General features: G+C 41.4%; 1 non-coding gene across 1 annotated transcript; it reads left to right on the top strand.

The window, feature by feature from the left end:
• The first annotated feature begins 16,890 nt into the window (after positions 1-16,890).
• On the top strand, positions 16,891-16,972 carry trnal-aag (transfer RNA leucine (anticodon AAG)). Its single transcript has one exon. It is a non-coding gene; the product is annotated as a tRNA-Leu (tRNA).
• The last annotated feature ends 1,267 nt before the right edge of the window (positions 16,973-18,239 follow it).

Below are 18,239 nucleotides of genomic sequence, written 5' to 3' on the forward strand. Positions count from 1 at the left end.
ACAGTGACAGCAGAGGTTGGAAGCGAAGTAGTTTTTATTACTCGCTCGCTGAACGATCTCTCAAGAAACCTCGGTTGAGATTAAACGGGTGTCTAATAACCACGTTCAAAAAGGTGAATATAAGTTTTTTTTAACTAGGTAGCCTTAATGGCAACACGGTGTGAGTAGATCTTAAAGCAGCTGCAGACAGAGTACCCGTAATGGCAAAACAGTGCTTTGACTTCGGCTTTTCTTATTTCTTCTGCAGAACCTGTGGAATCGGAATATACTGATCCGCATAAGAAGTTTGGTTTCTGATCATTTTTATTGAGCGCTGCTCTAAGTACCACAGGCAAGATGGCTGGTGGTCTTAGGCGTTGCGTTCAGGTCGCAGTTAACCCTGGAGACATTTGTTAAAATCTCACTTCTAATAAAGAGGTCTTTCTCGTTAGAGTAGAAACGATAGAAGCCTTAAGCGGGAAAAAAACCACAACATCTCGCATTTCACGTGTTTAATGTTAACTGTCTCAGTGGTTGCCTCGGTGATTGATGGCTCTTCTTCCTCGCAGGTTGACGGCAAACTTCTTCAGAGAGGGAGTTTCCCACGCACGGCTTTTCTTTATCAAGAGTTGAGACAACAGAAACAGACTTCCAACTGACATGAATTAATTCTTGAGCGTTTATGACCGTCTTTAAAAGCTGAGAGCAGGTGAAAAAGTCTTTTGAAATGAGGCAATGACTGCTGACAGTAAACAGAGCTGACGCTCAGCTGCAGACAAGCGCTCCTCGTTAGTATAGTGCTGAGTACCCCCGCTTGTTGCGCGGGAGACTGGGGTACGTTTTCTGTGACAGGGCGCTGGTTTAATTTTTTAACAACCTGAGTTCACTTAAAACGTGTGTACTGTGTCCTACGTTTCGGACTTGTTACTGCGGTAGAATATGGAGATCATCTCCAGCTTTGAGCTCAACTGCAACAAGAAGTCATGCTAAATGTAGTATAGTGAGTAGACATCGCGAGACAACAGAACGAGAGTAGAAGGCAGGAATATAAAGTGTAAGGGCGTGATCTGTGTAGTTAACAAAATAGTTAAAATAATATAAAAACTTTTCTAAATTTACATACACAACATTTATGGCGACCAGAGATGAGTGCTTGACGAAGTCAAAGCGAGCAGAACACTGCAGATTTTAGTTCTCTTGCTGGTAGAAACGAACTTCTGAATTTTCGGACTTTTCGTTTAGCTTGCCCATTGGAAGATATGGCCGCCGCGCCGAGAAGCTTTGCTTATGCCCGGCTTTTTCCACCGCTTCTACTGAACCTCGGAGCTCCGGATTTGTATACGGAATACAAGATATGGATGGAGTCGTACAGATTTTTTTTTAAATAGCCAGTGGATCTACAGAAGCTCGGGATGCCGTGAGACGTGCTACATTACTGCACTGTATCGGGGCTTCCGTGCAGCGGATTTTCGCCAACCTCCCTGGAGAAAAAGGTACATATGAACAGACTGTAGCTGCCTTAGACGCTTACTTTACACCGCGGAGAAATGTGGTTTTGGAACGGCGGCATAAATTTAGGCAGAGAACTTAGTCTCAGGACGAATCTGTTGATGCTTTTGTGACTGCACTAAGAGAACTGGCTAAATCTTGTGACTTTGGAGTATTGGAAACTGACATGTTAAGAGATCAACTTGTGGAAAAATGTGCACATAATAGACTATAAATTGCTGCAGGAGGAAGGGCTGACTTTAGAAAGAGCTCTTACAGTCGCTAGAATTCATGAAGCAGCTCAAGCAGAATCAAGAATGCTTTCTGACCACAGTGACAAAGTGACACCGAACGGGGCGCTCGCTCAAACTTTACAAACAAAAGCCCAACAGCAGGACGCAGTCATGCAAGAGATATTGAAGAACAGGGGACGGCTGACATTACATGTTACAGGTGCGGACTAACAATGCACAAAGCAGATGAATGCGGAGCGTGAACAGCAAGATGTCTACACTGTAAGAAAACAGGACATTATGCACACGTCTGCAGAACATCACGTCCGAGTTTAAGGACAGCAACATCAGAGATTGGAAGCTAGGGAGTTTCAGGTCTGTGTTTTTATTATAGGTTCAAGAAAGTCTGAATACCTTTGCAAGAAGTATTTCAGAATCCCACTCAAATCCAGTACGAATGCCGTATAAATCTGCATTGTACAATTAGTATACTGTTTGTCCTGAATCAAACACTCCTTATGAAGCATTTCTAAAACAGGAGAGATCGTTAGGGTATGCGTCTTCCTGTAAAAATAAAATGACTTCAAGAGCACTATAAGCAGAGGTGTGAAAGCCTGCTCTACAGAAGAACTATAGCCAGAGATGCCAAAGAGGTCGAGATTTTACCACGTGAGAGAAAGCATCTCAGAAAACGAAGTTGCGGTCGTTTTCACGCGTTATAAAACCACTAGGTCAAACAACAAGAGCTGAAGAGCCGCTGTTGAGAGTAACGCGGCCGAGGACTCTAAGGAGCTTGCTTAAACCTCCAGTCTCTTCAGGAGCATCTGTTGTAGTCGCACTGCTACAGCGTATCTCCTTGTTAAGTATCCCTTTTATTGTTGTTGCTGCCTCCAGGCGATGTAAACCAGATTCAGAAAAAAATAATTTGAACAACGTTATTCCCATGTTTACTTTAAGGCGCAGTGGCCAAGTGGCTGTTTCATTTGTCTCCGCTTTCCTTTAGTTTCAAAGTCTTCAAAAAACTCGCAATGTAGGAGTCTCAATAGTAAGAGAACATAACTGTCGCCAGTGATTAGTATTCTTGCATATCCTGCCTTGTTTTTTAGTCGACAAAGCTTGTCTCTCTTCACACCCATCTTCCGAATGATCGCCTCAGCATTAGGAAGGAACGTGTGCTTGGTACAACCCCCCACTCCATGGTCTGATCACAAACAGATCGGGTGAGCTGTCAGTCCAGGTTGGAAGTAACGTTCGAAAGCACAAAAATTCTGACTAAGATACGAGAAGACCGTGTTTTTTTAAACGAGTAAACGATAAAATAATATACTGCCTGCAAGACTATGTCAAGTTCAAGTTCAAGTTTATTGTCATTATACTCATACACAGGTATATGGTATAACGAAATGCTATTTAGCTAGCTCTCGGACATAAGTAGTACAAAGAAAAAAACACAACAACAATACAATTGTATAACAAAAGAAAGACAGAGACAACAGCCGATGTGCAAAAAACAACAACAGGCAGTGTGCAAAACAACAAAAAGGTAACAGGTTATGTGCAAAAACATGCATCAAAAGAATGAAATAAAGGGATAGAAATGATGGGGAGTGAGGTTTTGACATGTATGGTAGAGGTAGATTTTCAATGTGTGTTTGGGTTTTTGGTAAGAAAGAAGGCACTGTGAGGTTCAGATCATAGGTGAGAGGTGAGGTGAGAGTGAGAGACTGGGAGTTTAATAGTTTGATAGTGCGGGGGTAAAAACTGTTTCTGAGTCTGGTAGTCTGGACACGAATGCTCCGGTACCGTTTTCCATGTCATGCTAAACGCCACAAATTGTGTTCGTCCAGTCGTATCAATCGTCCTAAAGTTACGGAAAACCGGATGCAACTGGTGCAATCAGCACATATTCTGTCAGGATAGTCGAGCGGTTTAAAACAGCAAATTCACAGCTTCGTGTCTTTTAAGCTTTGTGTTTCGCTCTCAAATAGAGGCACGGGTTCAAATCCCACTCCCGACAATCAGGCGTTTTACCCTGTCTTTTTTACCTGCCTTTACACTGTTTCAGTCTTGTTGTGCTCGCTGACAATCACAGTATGAGGAAAACGTAGAAACTGCTTAGCAAAAACATAACGGACAGAAAAAAGTTTTGTTAACACGTGAATGTGATTAGCAGCAGTAAGGTATGCATTCAAATGTTTAAGGCTTATTTATAACAGCAGCAGAAGAAAGGTGCAGCACAATGCAATTTGTGAGAATTCGCGGGTTTTTATGCTGCTTGGACTTCTTTCAAGTCTATGAAGTGACCCCCGTTTTATTTTCATTTTCAAACTTCAGAACCGAATAACAAAGAGGTTTTATGTGTGACAGCATTCCGTTGCAAATACCGTTTCCACGATGTATTCAGCGACGGGAATGAAATATTTTATTGCTGGCTCAAATGCGAGGAATTTCAGAAAAACCTGGAAAAGCAACGCTTGCAGTAAATGACTACTTTTAAGCGTGTAGTCAGCATGAACAGAACAACGCAATGCTCTGTAAAAACGATCTGAAGCCGCAATTACTCTTTTATCTCGGGCAGTTCATTCCGATACGATGTTTCCGCAGAATAAATGAAATGCCGAACTTGCCAAGCAAGTTTAATACTTGCTTGTGAGCCCTAGATAAATTGGCTGCTGCAATTTCAGCAAGCGGGGTTCTGCTCAGCTGCCTGTAGTACACATTGCTGATTCCTTTTGTGAGGGCACGGGCAATCTTTCAACGATAAGGCTGACGTGCCTGTCGAAATTGTGTTTCCCTTTCACTGTGTTGTATTTGCCCTACTAGTACAACATCAATTGTGATGTCATCATTGCCCATTGGTTTGTCTTGTTGTCATTGTGTATGTTACATTACAGGAACTGAAAGTACTGAACTGAAGGTACTGAAGGTAGGAACTGAAAGTACAGACTGCTTTAATTATAAGAAAGTTTTTTTTCTGCTGTTCTCTTTCCTGATGTATTGGTATTTGAAGGCTATTGGGCAGCAAGGATTTATCTTCCTGAACTCTCTATATAAGATATGGGTCCATGATCATCTTAGTTTAGATGTACCTTTTAAAGGTGGTATTATTCTCCATTGTTCAGCCTTCAGACATACTTGGAAAGTTTTAGGCACAGACATAATCTTTCTTAATCCCCTTTTATCCTGAGGTGACGTCCCAGACGAGCTTGCCCCCTGGGAATATTCACTGTGCTCTTCAGGATTTTTTTCTGATTCTTCACAGATTTTTTCTCCTTCAAACATGTCACCACTGTCTGTGCTGCCGTGTGCAGCCCATGCATCTTCTGTATCTCCTGATGAACTTCTGAGCTCTGTGTTGCCTTCCAAACTATGTCTCTCACTTTGACTTGAAATATGGACTATAGATTGTATACTGTCATCTGGTTTTGAATCTTTACCAATACTCACCTCCTTCTGCGCCCTAAGCACTTGGATTCTTACTTTTTTTCTATCTTCATGCCAAATCACTGATAACCATTTCGTGTTGCTGGAGCAATCCTCTCCAAGGACTCTGTTTGACAGTGTTGACCACATATTGTCATGCCACCTAATTTTTTTTTCTAGCTTAAAAAACTTCAGAAATTCTTTGATCTCATTCCCTACTCCACCAGCCACAGGTCTGGCCTCCTACTTCTCTGTCCTCCTTTAACATGTGGCATTGCCAAAAATCTGAAAAATAGGGAACACATCTGAATGAAGTGGAAACATAATTGAAATTCAACTCCCAATGGATGTTAATAGTGAAGGAGTGCAACAGATGTACAAATCCATTCAATGTTTTTATTTCTGTGTTTAATTTTTGAGGGACCCTATATTTTGATATAGCATCAATCACAAAACAGCATTCTGTCAATGTCAAGACCACCAGCCAACTGGTGGAGATCAACATGTGTTAATCCACCAGCACATTCTCTACTGTGCGGCAAGCAGCACTGTTTTAACCATTCAAACCCGCTTCCCGCTACTCGGTATTGAGTCTTCTCTTTGAGAGCTCTACCTCGCGTTTACTCTGAATCTCGCTTACTGGTTATGGACTCTCTTTTGCCTCTCGACCTTGGACCTCGCCTGACGTTCTGGATTGTTCGCCTGTCTCAATAACTACTTACATCAGCACAGGATCTGCATACCTTTTCACTGAGGATTTCTGACAGTCACAGCCACATAAAAAACTAGAAAAGAAGTATGTGTTTCTTAAAAAAAAATACCCCCAAAATTGTTTTTGTTTTTTTTAAAGTCAACATATCTGGGTTGTGTTTGCAAGATTTTTAAAAATTGCAAAGTTTGTGTGGGTATGATTGTAAAAAATCAAATCATAACTGAAGAAAGCTCCATGGTCAAAACATTGTGTTTTCTTCTTCTCTTTTCAGCATGGAATAAACCTATTACTTGTTCCTTGGAGATTACCATGTGCCAATAAGATATGATCACTGTATTGACCATATACAATTTCTTGCATTAGGAATTCCTATTTTGCATACCCCAGCTTGCTCTCCTTGAGACACACATACAGGGAGAGAAGCTGGGGGTCAGAGCACAGGGTCAGCCATTTATACGGCACCCCTGGAGCAGTTGGGGTTAAGGGCCTTGTTCAGGAGCCCAATGGAGTAGGTGTCAGCCCTGTCCCGTCCCTAGTTTCCGGTCTGCTGTCCTTCCGGTCTTTCTCTTTCCCTTGGGCTATATATTTCCGGGTCTTGCACTCTGTCCTCACTCAGCATTGACGTTCGGATGTCCTGAGACCCGCCTAGCACCAGGGCGCCCCACGTCCGCTCCCTGAGGGCATAGGTTTCTATACGGCATTCCTGAACTCTTTGCACTAATGAGCCCGGGCCTTTTTCCCGTCTTGCCACTACGCATATGGGTCTTTTTCCGCTCTCCTGCTCCCCACGGTGAGTCCCTTTGGACGTCCGTGACAGTAGGATTCCTCTGCCGACCGTGGGATGTAAACCAGCAACCTTCCAGCCACAGGTGCAGATCCTTAGCCACAGAGCCACCGCTCTGCCAAATGTGCCAATTCTTTAAAGGAAGTCCAAAAAATGCTAATTTATTTTTAAAAATAGTTGCTGTAAATAACATCAGTGGCTATTGAAGAGTACATACAAGCACAGAGACAAGTTAATAAACTTGGAATGACTACTTACAGCTCTGGAAAGACCGAAGATATTGTTTCCGGTTGTTTAGGAACAAGTAATAGGTTTATTCCATGCTGAAAAAAAAAGAAGAGAGAAAACAATGTTTCGGCTGTGGAGCCTTCTTCAGGTGTGAGAGAGAGAAGGCAGTAGGCAAGGGTAATGTAGTGGGAGAACAAAGGCTGGGAGGGAGGAGGAGTGAGAGATGGGAGCAGGGGACAGAAAGAGAGGGCAATCAAGAGGTGTGAAGTCAGAATAGGTGTTGAGAGGTGTGAAATACAACTTCCAATGAATGGAGAAAATTTAGTAGAATAGTAGTCTGTTGTTTAGAGAAGGGGGAAGGTGTGATCCTAGCTGCAGGATAAGTTTGGTTTCGGTAGTCTTTCTAATGTATGAGTTCAGAAAACCATCTCTGAGAACACAGACGGAGAGATTAGAGTGGTCATGGCCATCAGAGGTGAAATGAGAAACAATGGTTTTTGGAGAGATCTTCAATCTTCACAGCCCTGACATGTTCTCTGAAGCGGTCTCCAAGTCTCCTTCCTGTTTCTCCAATATAGAGAGAAACTGGGCATTTACTGCAAGAGATACAGTAAATAAGGTTGCTGGAGGTACAAGATGCCATCTGGGTGATCCAGAATTGTCCTGAGGGGCCTTGAATGAGTGTGGTGTTGGATGTGTACTTGCAGGCGATACAGCGAGCTCTGTTGCAGGGGAAAGTACCTGGTGTGGATGGTTGCTGAGAGCGGTCAAGGGAGCTGTGAACACGAAGGTTGCGCAGATTAGGTGATTGGCGATATGAGATGATGGGGCGGTCAGAAAAGAGGGCCCCAATGGAGGGATCATCCTGTAGGATGGAAAAGTTGTCGTTAACAGTCCTGGGGATAGGAAGTGTGTTAGGGAAGCACCAAAGGAATGCGGTTGTTATGGTGGGAGTTCCTGATTGGGTTGATGGTCCGAGGGGTGTTTTTGGCTCGGGCAAAGGCCCTGTCAATAACACTGCTGGGGTATCCTCTGTTGATGAAAAAGGAGTAGATTTTGAGGGTTTGATTCTGGAAGTCGATGTCGTTGCTGCATATTTGTTGTAGCCGAAGGAACTGTGAAAAAGGGAGAGAATTTTTAGTATGTTTGGGGTGAAAACAAGAGATAGCTGTGTGAATCCGTGGGTTTGTAATAAACAGACGTGGAGAGTCTGGGGTAGTTGATGGAGAAGTTGATGTCCAGAAACGGAAGAGTAGTGGAAGATATGTTTACCATATATTTGAGGGACAGGTGGAAGTTGGTGAAATGGTGCAGGAAGCACTTAAGCTGATCGTTGGAGCATGTGGCGGCACTGACGCAGTCATCAATATATCGCTTGTAGAGGTCAGGGACATAGCCAGTGTAGGAAGCGAAGAAGCGTTCTTCTACCCAGCCAACAAAGATATTGGCATAGCTGGGTCCCATTCTGGTGCCCATGGCAACTCCACTCACCTGTTGGTAAAAAAGATTATTGAAGGAGAATGCGTTCAGTCTGAGAACCAGTGTTTCTGGTTGTTGTCCTTTAATTGATCTGGCACCGAAACATTAATCCTAAACAGTCAAACAAGTCCATGTGATGAAAACCCTTATGCTCTTTAATGTTTTTTTATGCACTAATTTCCCCCCCTCCCACTCATCAGCTTTTGGATGAGAGATTCTGACCACTGTATAAGATCAGAAGCAGTAGAAGAAACGGGCTGCTTTTCTGCTTATTTAACACACTCCTAATGCAAACAACACATTACGGGTACAACGGAAAGGTTGCACCAAATGGGATCAAGAATTTAAAACATGTTCAGGGTACAGGAAAGTTGAATGGTATTCGTGAAACAAATAATGTTTCAAAAAACTTTGCCAAAACTCACAACCCATTTAACATTCATCAGACAGGTTGAATCAGTTGGACATCTCTTGGGTTCAAAATCCACTCAACGGCTGTATAATGCAAGCTCAAGACTCAAAGGAACAGTAGTGAACTACAGTTCTTAAAATAATAAACAGCCATTTGATCTTGTGAATGATCTATCATACACCCTTGAAATGTTACAGATTTGGAAGTTTGCACAGCTTGTAGTCTTTCTAACTCCATGAGACACACAGACAGGGAGAGAAGCTGGGGGTCAGAGCGCAGGGTCAGCCACTGTGCTCTTGTGCCAAACAGGTCATACAAAGACCGCCATTCCTTATATCTTTCCCTGAACCTGTGCGTCACTTCCTCACCTTCCAGAAGCAAAATATCGAGCTTCCACACACCTTTCCCCACAGTAACAGCTGTTGGAACAGAAATTGTACATGACAGTAGACAATGGTCAGAGAAAAAAAAACAGGGGTTAGGCCTGCGGTCGTGCAAGTAAAATCACGTATCAAAACAAAATGCGTGAGGCTTGGGTCCCATTAGACTAGTCCCATGTGAAACCTGCCCTCCCCTGACTATGAAGTTTGAAGCCATCTTTCAGCTTAAAATCTTTACATAATGTTTGCAATAATATTGATGATTTATCAAATTGGACCCGCCTCTCGCCCCTCATTCTGCCTTCTCTTTCTAAAAGAGAATTCAAATCCCCAGCTAAAACCACTGGTTCCCATCCCAATCAATATACTCAGTTCCTGAATTAGGACATATCTGTCATGTGAGCAACTCAGACAATATATATTTAAGAGTTTAAATTAGACATTCATGAAACCCAGATACACCACCAGTGCTCTCCCTGGTTTCATTACAAGGTGCTGACGTACCTCTACCATCTTATTTTTAATTAGAACAGCTATACCGTCAGATTTATTTTCTTTGGACCCACTCCAGATTGATGGGCCCAATGTCCACAGTTCATCCATATCCTTATAGCAGTTTTTAAAGGGTAACCCACACTCCTGTAACAACACAATATCAGCATTTACCTTCCTCACAAATGATAGTATAGTCCTTGCCCTTAACTTGGAGCGAATGCTTCTCACATTTATTGACACAATATTAAGAGCCATACTTAAAGTAGGACCAGGGGAGACTAAAAGCTCTGGCTACAATCATTCAGTAGGTGACACCTACCCAACAGGCCTCCCCTTTTGCTTTAATTGTCTCCTCCTCCACCACCCCCACAATCCATAGGATATTTCACCACCTGCCCTCCTTGAGTCTTTGGTTCTAAAGCTTGGTCAGTAAGATCACATATATTAGAGACATCTAAACCCATGGGAGAACCTACCTGAGGACTCGGAAAATGATCTTCCCTCACTCTTCTACTCGGAGTTCAATCATTTTCTAAATCCAATGTCTCTTTTAGACTGCACCCTCTGTTCTGTACATTTCATTTGAGCACTTTCAGTCTCCACAGGTGGCAGGCTATTGGAAGAGCAATGGTCTTCCCAGTTTTGTTCTATTTGCAAAGGAATTTGGACAGTCTTTAAACACATGACCTTCACACTCACAGAGATTACATTTCCTCGCGCTTGTACATTCAGTATATGCATGTCCAATTTCCTTGCACTTACCACACACCACCTTTGTACAGGCATCCACAAAGTGACCCAGCTCCCCACATCTCCTGCACGGTTTTGGCTGCCCTTGGTAGAACACAAGGCCTCTATTTTCACCTAATTCAATCAAAGAAGGAATGTGTTTAAATCCACCATAACCATTTTTTGTCTTCATGCAATGAAACAGGTACTCTCCATGCACAGTTCCAGATGCCATCATCATCCAAGACTTTCTGAAGCTCACCTTTCACTAAACAATACTTAGACAACCATGTCACAACATCTTCCTTCATCACCATCTCATTAAACATGCGAACAATCACAGTCCTATTAATTAATAATAATTGCTTACACTTATACAGTGCTTTTCTGGACACTCCACTCAAAGCGCTTTACAGGTAATGGGGACTCCCCTCCACTACCACCAATGTGCAGCATCCACCTGGATGATGCGACGGCAGCCATAGTGCGCCAGAACGCTCACCACACATCAGCTATCAGTGGGGAGGAAAGCAGAGTAATGTAGCCAATTCATAGGGGGGGTTATTAGGAGGCCATGATTGGTGAGGGCCAATTGGAAATTTGGCCAGGACACCGGGGTTACACCCCTACTCTTTTCGAGAAACGCCCTGGGATTTTTAATGACCACAGAGAGTCAGGACCTCGGTTTTACATCTCATCCGAAGGACGGCGCCTGTTTACAGTCCAGTGTCCCCGTCACTATACTGGGGCATTAGGACCCACACAGACCACAGGGTGAGTGCCCCCTGCTGGCCCCACTAACACCTCTTCCAGCAGCAACCTTGGTTTTTCCCAGGAGGTCTCCAATCCAGGTACTGACCAGGCTCACACCACATTAGAAAGATCCATCAGCTTCTGCCATTCAAACATTCTAATCAGGCCCACATCTTTTTTTCTACTCTATTTTTATCCAAAATTGTTCCAGTAACTTCGCCGATTGAAACTAATGTCAAAACCAATTCCCTTCAGCAAAGTGATTAAGCATTTGACATCTAATGCCTTAATCCTTTCTGTAACACCTTCCTTGAAAAGTCCAACCGTGAAATATCACCCGAGTGAGCCGAACCCTCACCACCCTTATACACCAAAAGTGAGCAAAAGTAACGGTGCATGCCGACCCTACAGGCCGCCATGGCCGTTACAAATGTGTCAAAAGCAAACTAAACCTAAACCGAAACCTCTGCTGTGCACCAAACCCACCAAAACCCTATTCCCTTAATCTTACACTTATACAAAAACTCCACTCTCGACTTCTGGGTTTAACCCTTTACATCTCGAACACTGGTTAGAGACTCAGTGTGTCCCAGGCTCAGCGGTTATATAGGACAGGACTCGGCGAGCTGCAGGTGAAACTCGTTGTTCTGTGCTCCCCGTGCGGAATGCGCGTCTCCTCCCTCCAGACTCATCAAACCGCCTTCATACTGTACAGCGGGAAAAAAAAACTCCCTTTACTGTCTTCATACAGTACATCCCTCTTAAATCCCAGAAACACAGAAACTCCAGGGTGTTTCTGTGAGTCAGTACTGGGTTTCTCTGTTCGAGGTTACAAGCAGAAACAATAAAAGCGCTGAAAGCAGGAAGTTATTTCTCCTCGTAGGGATAAATGTGTAAAAATAAATGTTCTGATTCCTAAAACCTAATAAAATCCATGTAAGTCTCCTTTTCATCCCCAATGCATATAACTGAATAGAAACCAGTCAAGTTCAGCTACTTTTCTGATGTATATGAATACACTAGTTCTGGTGCAGCTCTTACAACAAAGATACTTAAGAACTTTTTTTTCATACGAGCTCTTGCCTTTTTTAAATTGAATATTTTTTCATTTCAGTAAATCACACGAAACACCAGCAACACTCATTGTAAGCATCTGACCAATCACATTCCTGAATTTTAAACCCATTTAGTATTTATTTTTAACTTGTTTTATTTATTTTTTTAAATTTTAAAACCTGTTTTAAGTATTCTTGCCATTTTTAGCATATTGTAAGTGGATTTTTTCAAATATTTTATTTTTTAAATCATATCAACCCATTGTAAGTTCCCATTGATAATTCCTGAGCTTTATAACTGTGTATTATTTCTTTTTACCTTTTTTAATTTTTTTATTATTTTACAGAGCTTTTTAATATATTAGAACATTTTAGTGTCATTTTAAAATAGGACTATCAATGCTCCTGACTTTTAAACCTGTATTTATTCTGACATTATTCTCTCCACCTGCAGATGAGGGAGGTATTTGATTTTAAATTTGTTGATTTGGGGGGAAAATGTACATTCATTTCCTTGTATGTATCACCAGTGGGAAACTTTTTTTGGATGAATTGCAATCTTTACTTCAAGGCCTTCAGGCTGATATAGAAATGATGGGAGATTTAAATGACACATTTGATAAATCAGACAGGAACAGCATAACATCTAAAATGGCAGAACCCTCTAAAGTACTGAAAAAATTCCGGCACATTCATAATAAATACAATTTATTTAATTTAAAGCATAAAATTTGCTTTAAAAAGAAAACCACAATTTGTACGATATCATATTTCAATATCGACATTCAGATGAAGAATTTGAGGATTTGAATATCATTGAAAAGTACATCGATTTTGGGACAATGTTTGCATCTGAATAATCCTTCCTCCTGGAGAGAAGGAAAAAAAAGTTTTGAGTCTCAGTCTTCAGGATCCCCCCCAAAAAACGTGCAAATTTGTTTCTGATGTATTTTGGATAAAGATATAACTCTCATAGAAGATACATTTTATCAGTTGAATGCAGTCGATACTTTCGACTTTTTATATGATGATAGGACCTACTGTACATTTAGGGCTCAGTACTGATAACACTGCTGCTATTGATGGAGTAGAAATAAGTGATGTACTGGCAGTTTTTTTTCTGAGGCAAGAGGTCCTAGAACACCTCCTATAAAAATGTTAAGATTCAGAGCAAGAAATATTTTTCCACCTCACCTAATGCTATTGCATTAACGAGGCTGAAGTTGGCTTCTTATTCGCCAGCTGCTGCTTTGTGTTTTTCGTTCCATCTTAAATGCTGCTGCTGTGATGTTATGTCGTCTTTCGCCTGTAGATGGCTCATTTTTAAATGAGTCATTTAAATAGTCATTTTTAAAAATACTTATCCGGATGTATTACTGTACATTTCCTCAGTAAAGGGGAATATGTAAGTAGACACTGTCCAAATTGCATTTTTGTATGAAGCACATTTCAGAAACACAACTCACAATAAAACAAACTGGCATGTTATACCATGAGTAAATAAGACAAAGGCAAAATGTAAATTCACTGGCACTTTCTGCATATTTTCCAGGACCTTGCCTTCTGATCATAAAAAGTCTCAAACTCTTGCATTTTACAAGAAATTTTAATATAGCAGTTTTAAATGGGACATTTAGAACATGGCATATGAGACTATATGGTTAACTGAGGATGAGCAGAGGGTGATCGAACCTACCTCCTGGTTATAAAAATGTCTAAAAATTCTGACACAGATGTGAGAGACACAATGGAAAAGACTATCAAAATCCTGAACTTCAGAACATTGTACTGTACCGTTTTTTAAATACGACCCTCTGAACATGGCATGAGAGAATACATTGTCAAATGGTAAATGCAATGTTTGCTATATTGCTAGGGCCCTCCCTCCTGATTTTAAAATCGTCTCATATTTCTGACATCAAGGTGTGAGACACAATATAACAGACTGTCAAAATCCTGAACTTCAGGACATTTTATGATACCATTTTAAAAATATGACCCTCTGAGCATGGCATGTGAGAAAATGGCATGTGAGAATGCATTGGGAAAAGATGAATGCAATTTCTGCTGAATTGCTATGGCCCTCCCTCCTGATTACAAACTCGTCTCTCAATTCTGACACTGAGGTGTGAGACACAATGTAACAGACACTATTAAATTGTGAAGTACAAGAGATTATACTGTTACATTTTTTTTTAATATTGACCCTCTGGCATGTGAGGACTAAAAATAGCACACATTCTGCCAATTTACTTTGTCCCTCCTACCTCGTTACCAAAACATCTTAGTATACCGACACTAAGGTAAATATCTCTAAATCCAGAAGTTAAGTTGTCAAAGTATATCGGAGTCAACCGATACTGATCAGGTTCTGCTGATGCTGAGCCCGCAGCCTTCACCATAAGGTCCAATTCCCCAAGCCTGCTGACCTTATATGTCCATCCCTTTGCAGTATAGAATGAAAAAAACTCCAATAGATATCGGCCACTGTTGGCGATTTTCCTTTAAGATGGAGTGTATCACTTTCACTGAGACCGAGAAGTGTTAAGCTGTACATGAGTCTTTGTGGCTCGGTTGTTAACCAAAAGGGTGGTGGTTTGAGACCTCCCTGGGACGCTATGAGCCTTTTAATGAACACACCCTCTTCACTTCATTTCTCCATGGCCGGTCTTGTACCGCAATCAAATACAGAGCCCGTAGGGGGCAGTAAGCCCGCATATATAGCTCACTGTGTATATAATGAAGAAGCGGAGGTTAGTTTCTCATCTGCATGTTGCAGAGCCTTACACAACTCATACCAACAGTTGGGGTTTGATCCCTGCACGGGCTATTAGTTGAAAGACCATTGTAAATGACGTGTAACAGATTTATCCAGCTGGCTTTTATGTTTCATACTAAATTGCTATCTTGAAACCAAAATAATTAGAAATATGGGACACAACCGTTGTTCCCCATGAAGGAAAGCTGTTTTACACTGACGTCACTCCTTTTTATTTAATCCAGATTCTAAAAACAACTCCGACCTATCAAAGGAAAATGTTACACAAAAGTTGGAAAGCACACTCTGAATCCATCTGTATATTTGATTTCCGCAATCCGTTCAAGGCTGCCTATGTTAATCGTAAGTGTATAGATGAAACATTTAATATATTGTTCAGTTTAAATCAAAATGCTTTACTACTACAAGAGAGAAGTATAGTATGGAGGATGCGACAAATGTGTGATTTCTTGGAAGAAAACTACTTTTCTTTGCGTTCGAAATTAATTCGAAACAATTGACACACAAACCCTTTGTCTTTTTTAAAGAGATTATATCTTTAAACAGACAAATGTATAAAATGTGTTTTTTTTTACCTAGAGATTTTGGACAGGGGCGATGTATTACTAGTAGAGGCTGCTGACTAACACTGTACTGTCTGGAGATCAGCTCCATTTGCAATAAAAAAACGTGCGTAACAAAGCTGGAGAGCAGCTGAACTTGTGCTCAGTAGTCAGTATGGTGCTGAGGGTTCAATACTGTCGTTGTTGTATTAGCACGAGCTGCACAGGCTCTGAATCAGACCATTTCAATTAGTCTGATCAGTGCAGGACAAGTTAATGTAGAATTATTGCTTTGTCTGTCTCTTGTTTGTATATAAATGGATGTCTCTGATAACTTAATGTTAGTTTTTATTTTAGTTTTACGATGTAGGTCATGCGTTGATATATGACATGTCTCATTCCTGATTCAGCTCATGTTCCATAGGAGAGAAGAGATTCCTCCTGTTTCTCGTACAACCATATCAGAACAGAAGCCCATGTCACCCAGCTCTGATTCAAGATCGAGTTGCATCTTCAACATTTTGTTTTTGTTTCTGATCATAATTTTCTTTAGTTATGATCGATATTGAACTTTTTCTAAGTAAAACAAAACTAATCAAACATGCAGGCAGATTTTTGAAAAGTATTAGGAGTTGACAGGGTGCTCCTTCGGAATAGTCGTCAGAAAATGTGAGAAAAGGAAAGTTACGTAAACTCTCACACACAGCATTAAAGACTGGAATCTGGTCATAAAAAAAACTAGCTGTCTCCCCGTCGGTAATCAAACCCCGGTTTCCCGCGTGACAGGCAGGGACACAAACAACTTTACTAACTAGGAGCGCTTGCTAGCTATTAGGAGGCATTTACTCTTAAATATGTTACTGTTTTGGGTTTCGACTTTAATTTTCCCGATACCAGTTTTTTTACAAAAGTAAAGGCACACGGCACATGTGTGGCACATCACGTCTGAGTTTAGTGACAACTACCTCAGAGATTGTAAGCTGGGATGTTTCAGATCACTTTTTTTTAAAGGTTCAAGCAAACCCGAATACCTTTGTGTAATCGTTTTTCATAAAGTGTAATTGTATTATAGCATGTGCCCTTGATGGTTTTCTTGATACGTTATATGTGCTCTTGTTTGTATTGTATGTAGTTTTGTTGTTCAAATAAAACGTAAAAGACACAACTTTCCGGATGCGGCTGCTGTAAAAATAAAATGACATCAAGGGTGCTGTACGCAGAGGTCTGAAACCTGCTCCACAGAAGATCTTTATCCAGAGGTGTTAAAGAAGTCGAGATCTCGCCATGAGAGGGGAAGCATCTCAGAAAAAGCAGGTGCAGTCGGTTCCACGGTCATAACGCCACTAAGTCGGGCGACAAGAGCAAAACCCACCCGGCTTCCTCCGGGCAAGTAATGAGACAAAGAGACAGCGCACGGCGGGTAGTGTGGCCGAGTGGTCTAAGGTGCTGGATTAAGGCTCCAGTCTCTTCAGGGGTGTGGGTTCGAATCCCACCGCTGCCAGGTCCTTCTGTCAAAACCCCCTTTCAGCTGGCTTCAGACGAAAGGGAGGGAACTGCTTTTTGGCAGTCTCTCGAGAAACTAAGCAAAGTGTTTAAAGATACTTTCTCAGCTTGACATCAAGGCACAAAACAAAAACCTTCTTGCGTCCTCTAAACCCAAAAGCGCTTTGCCACTTTTTGCGTTATGCAGGGAACGACGTCTGCCCAGATCACTTTTGTGTCAATGCAAATCGTAGTGTGCCCTCCGTTTTAATGTTGGCTGTGCTGGCGTGCTGCTTCTGTCTGTGAAACTTGAATGTTCTGCTTCTTCACACCAAATCGTCGGCGGGGGTTGAGCTTGTTAAATCTTTGCGCATAGCGCTCCTTTGGAAGGACTTTGTCCAAGTTCAAAAGCGATCGTGGGATTTACTTCATGCGTGCAAAAAGCATGCCTCGCACGACACCTCTACATACCCGACCACCACTGCATCACACAGCTGCCAGCGCACCTCACCGTGCCACATAGCTGCAAGCGCACCTCACCGTGCCAGGCCACCACTGCGTCACACATATTTCAGCGCCATATATTTCATGGATATTATGGAATATAATGGATGGATATCTTAGTTATCTTTCTAGTTCACAGGTTTGCATGCATAATTTAATTTTGAAAGCCACTGAGACATCAGGTACTACTGTTGTATTTATGAAAAAGAAACAAAACAAAAAACATACTAACAACTGTGCCATCCTACTCCTTAGTTAATACATTTTATTATTCATCAACAGTTAACATTGTTAGCAAAATATTTTGAATTATATTTAACCCTATTTTTTCTTTAGTTTTGTATTTAACTTATTATATGATAGTCAGACTTAATGTATATTTGAACAATGAAAATATATTTTTACAAGATTTTACATTAAGCACTTAAAATTAATATGGTTAATAATAGTAAACTGTAACATGCTGTAACAAGATCGGTTAAACTGCGAAGAAAATGCTTTCAGAGAAAATGTTTCAGGTGTGAAGAACATAGATCTCCAATGCAATTTCAACCAAACCTGTTCCCACACACCCTGCCCCCACTACCATTAGAATATACACAAAGCACTCAAATCTTTCGAGCTAATGATCAGGTGACCCGAGAGAGAGCGAGAGAAACACCAAGGGGTGCGGAACCAGGGAACTATTTACATGGAAAACGGGCGATCTCCCCAGACTGTCCGCCCGTTTCACTGTTACCTGGATACCTCTTTATTTAGAACTCACAAACACTGATTTTTAG

This window comes from Atractosteus spatula (genome assembly GCF_055471065.1).
Source record: "Atractosteus spatula isolate fAtrSpa1 chromosome 10 unlocalized genomic scaffold, fAtrSpa1.hap1 SUPER_10_unloc_6, whole genome shotgun sequence".
Lineage (NCBI taxonomy): Eukaryota > Metazoa > Chordata > Actinopteri > Semionotiformes > Lepisosteidae > Atractosteus > Atractosteus spatula.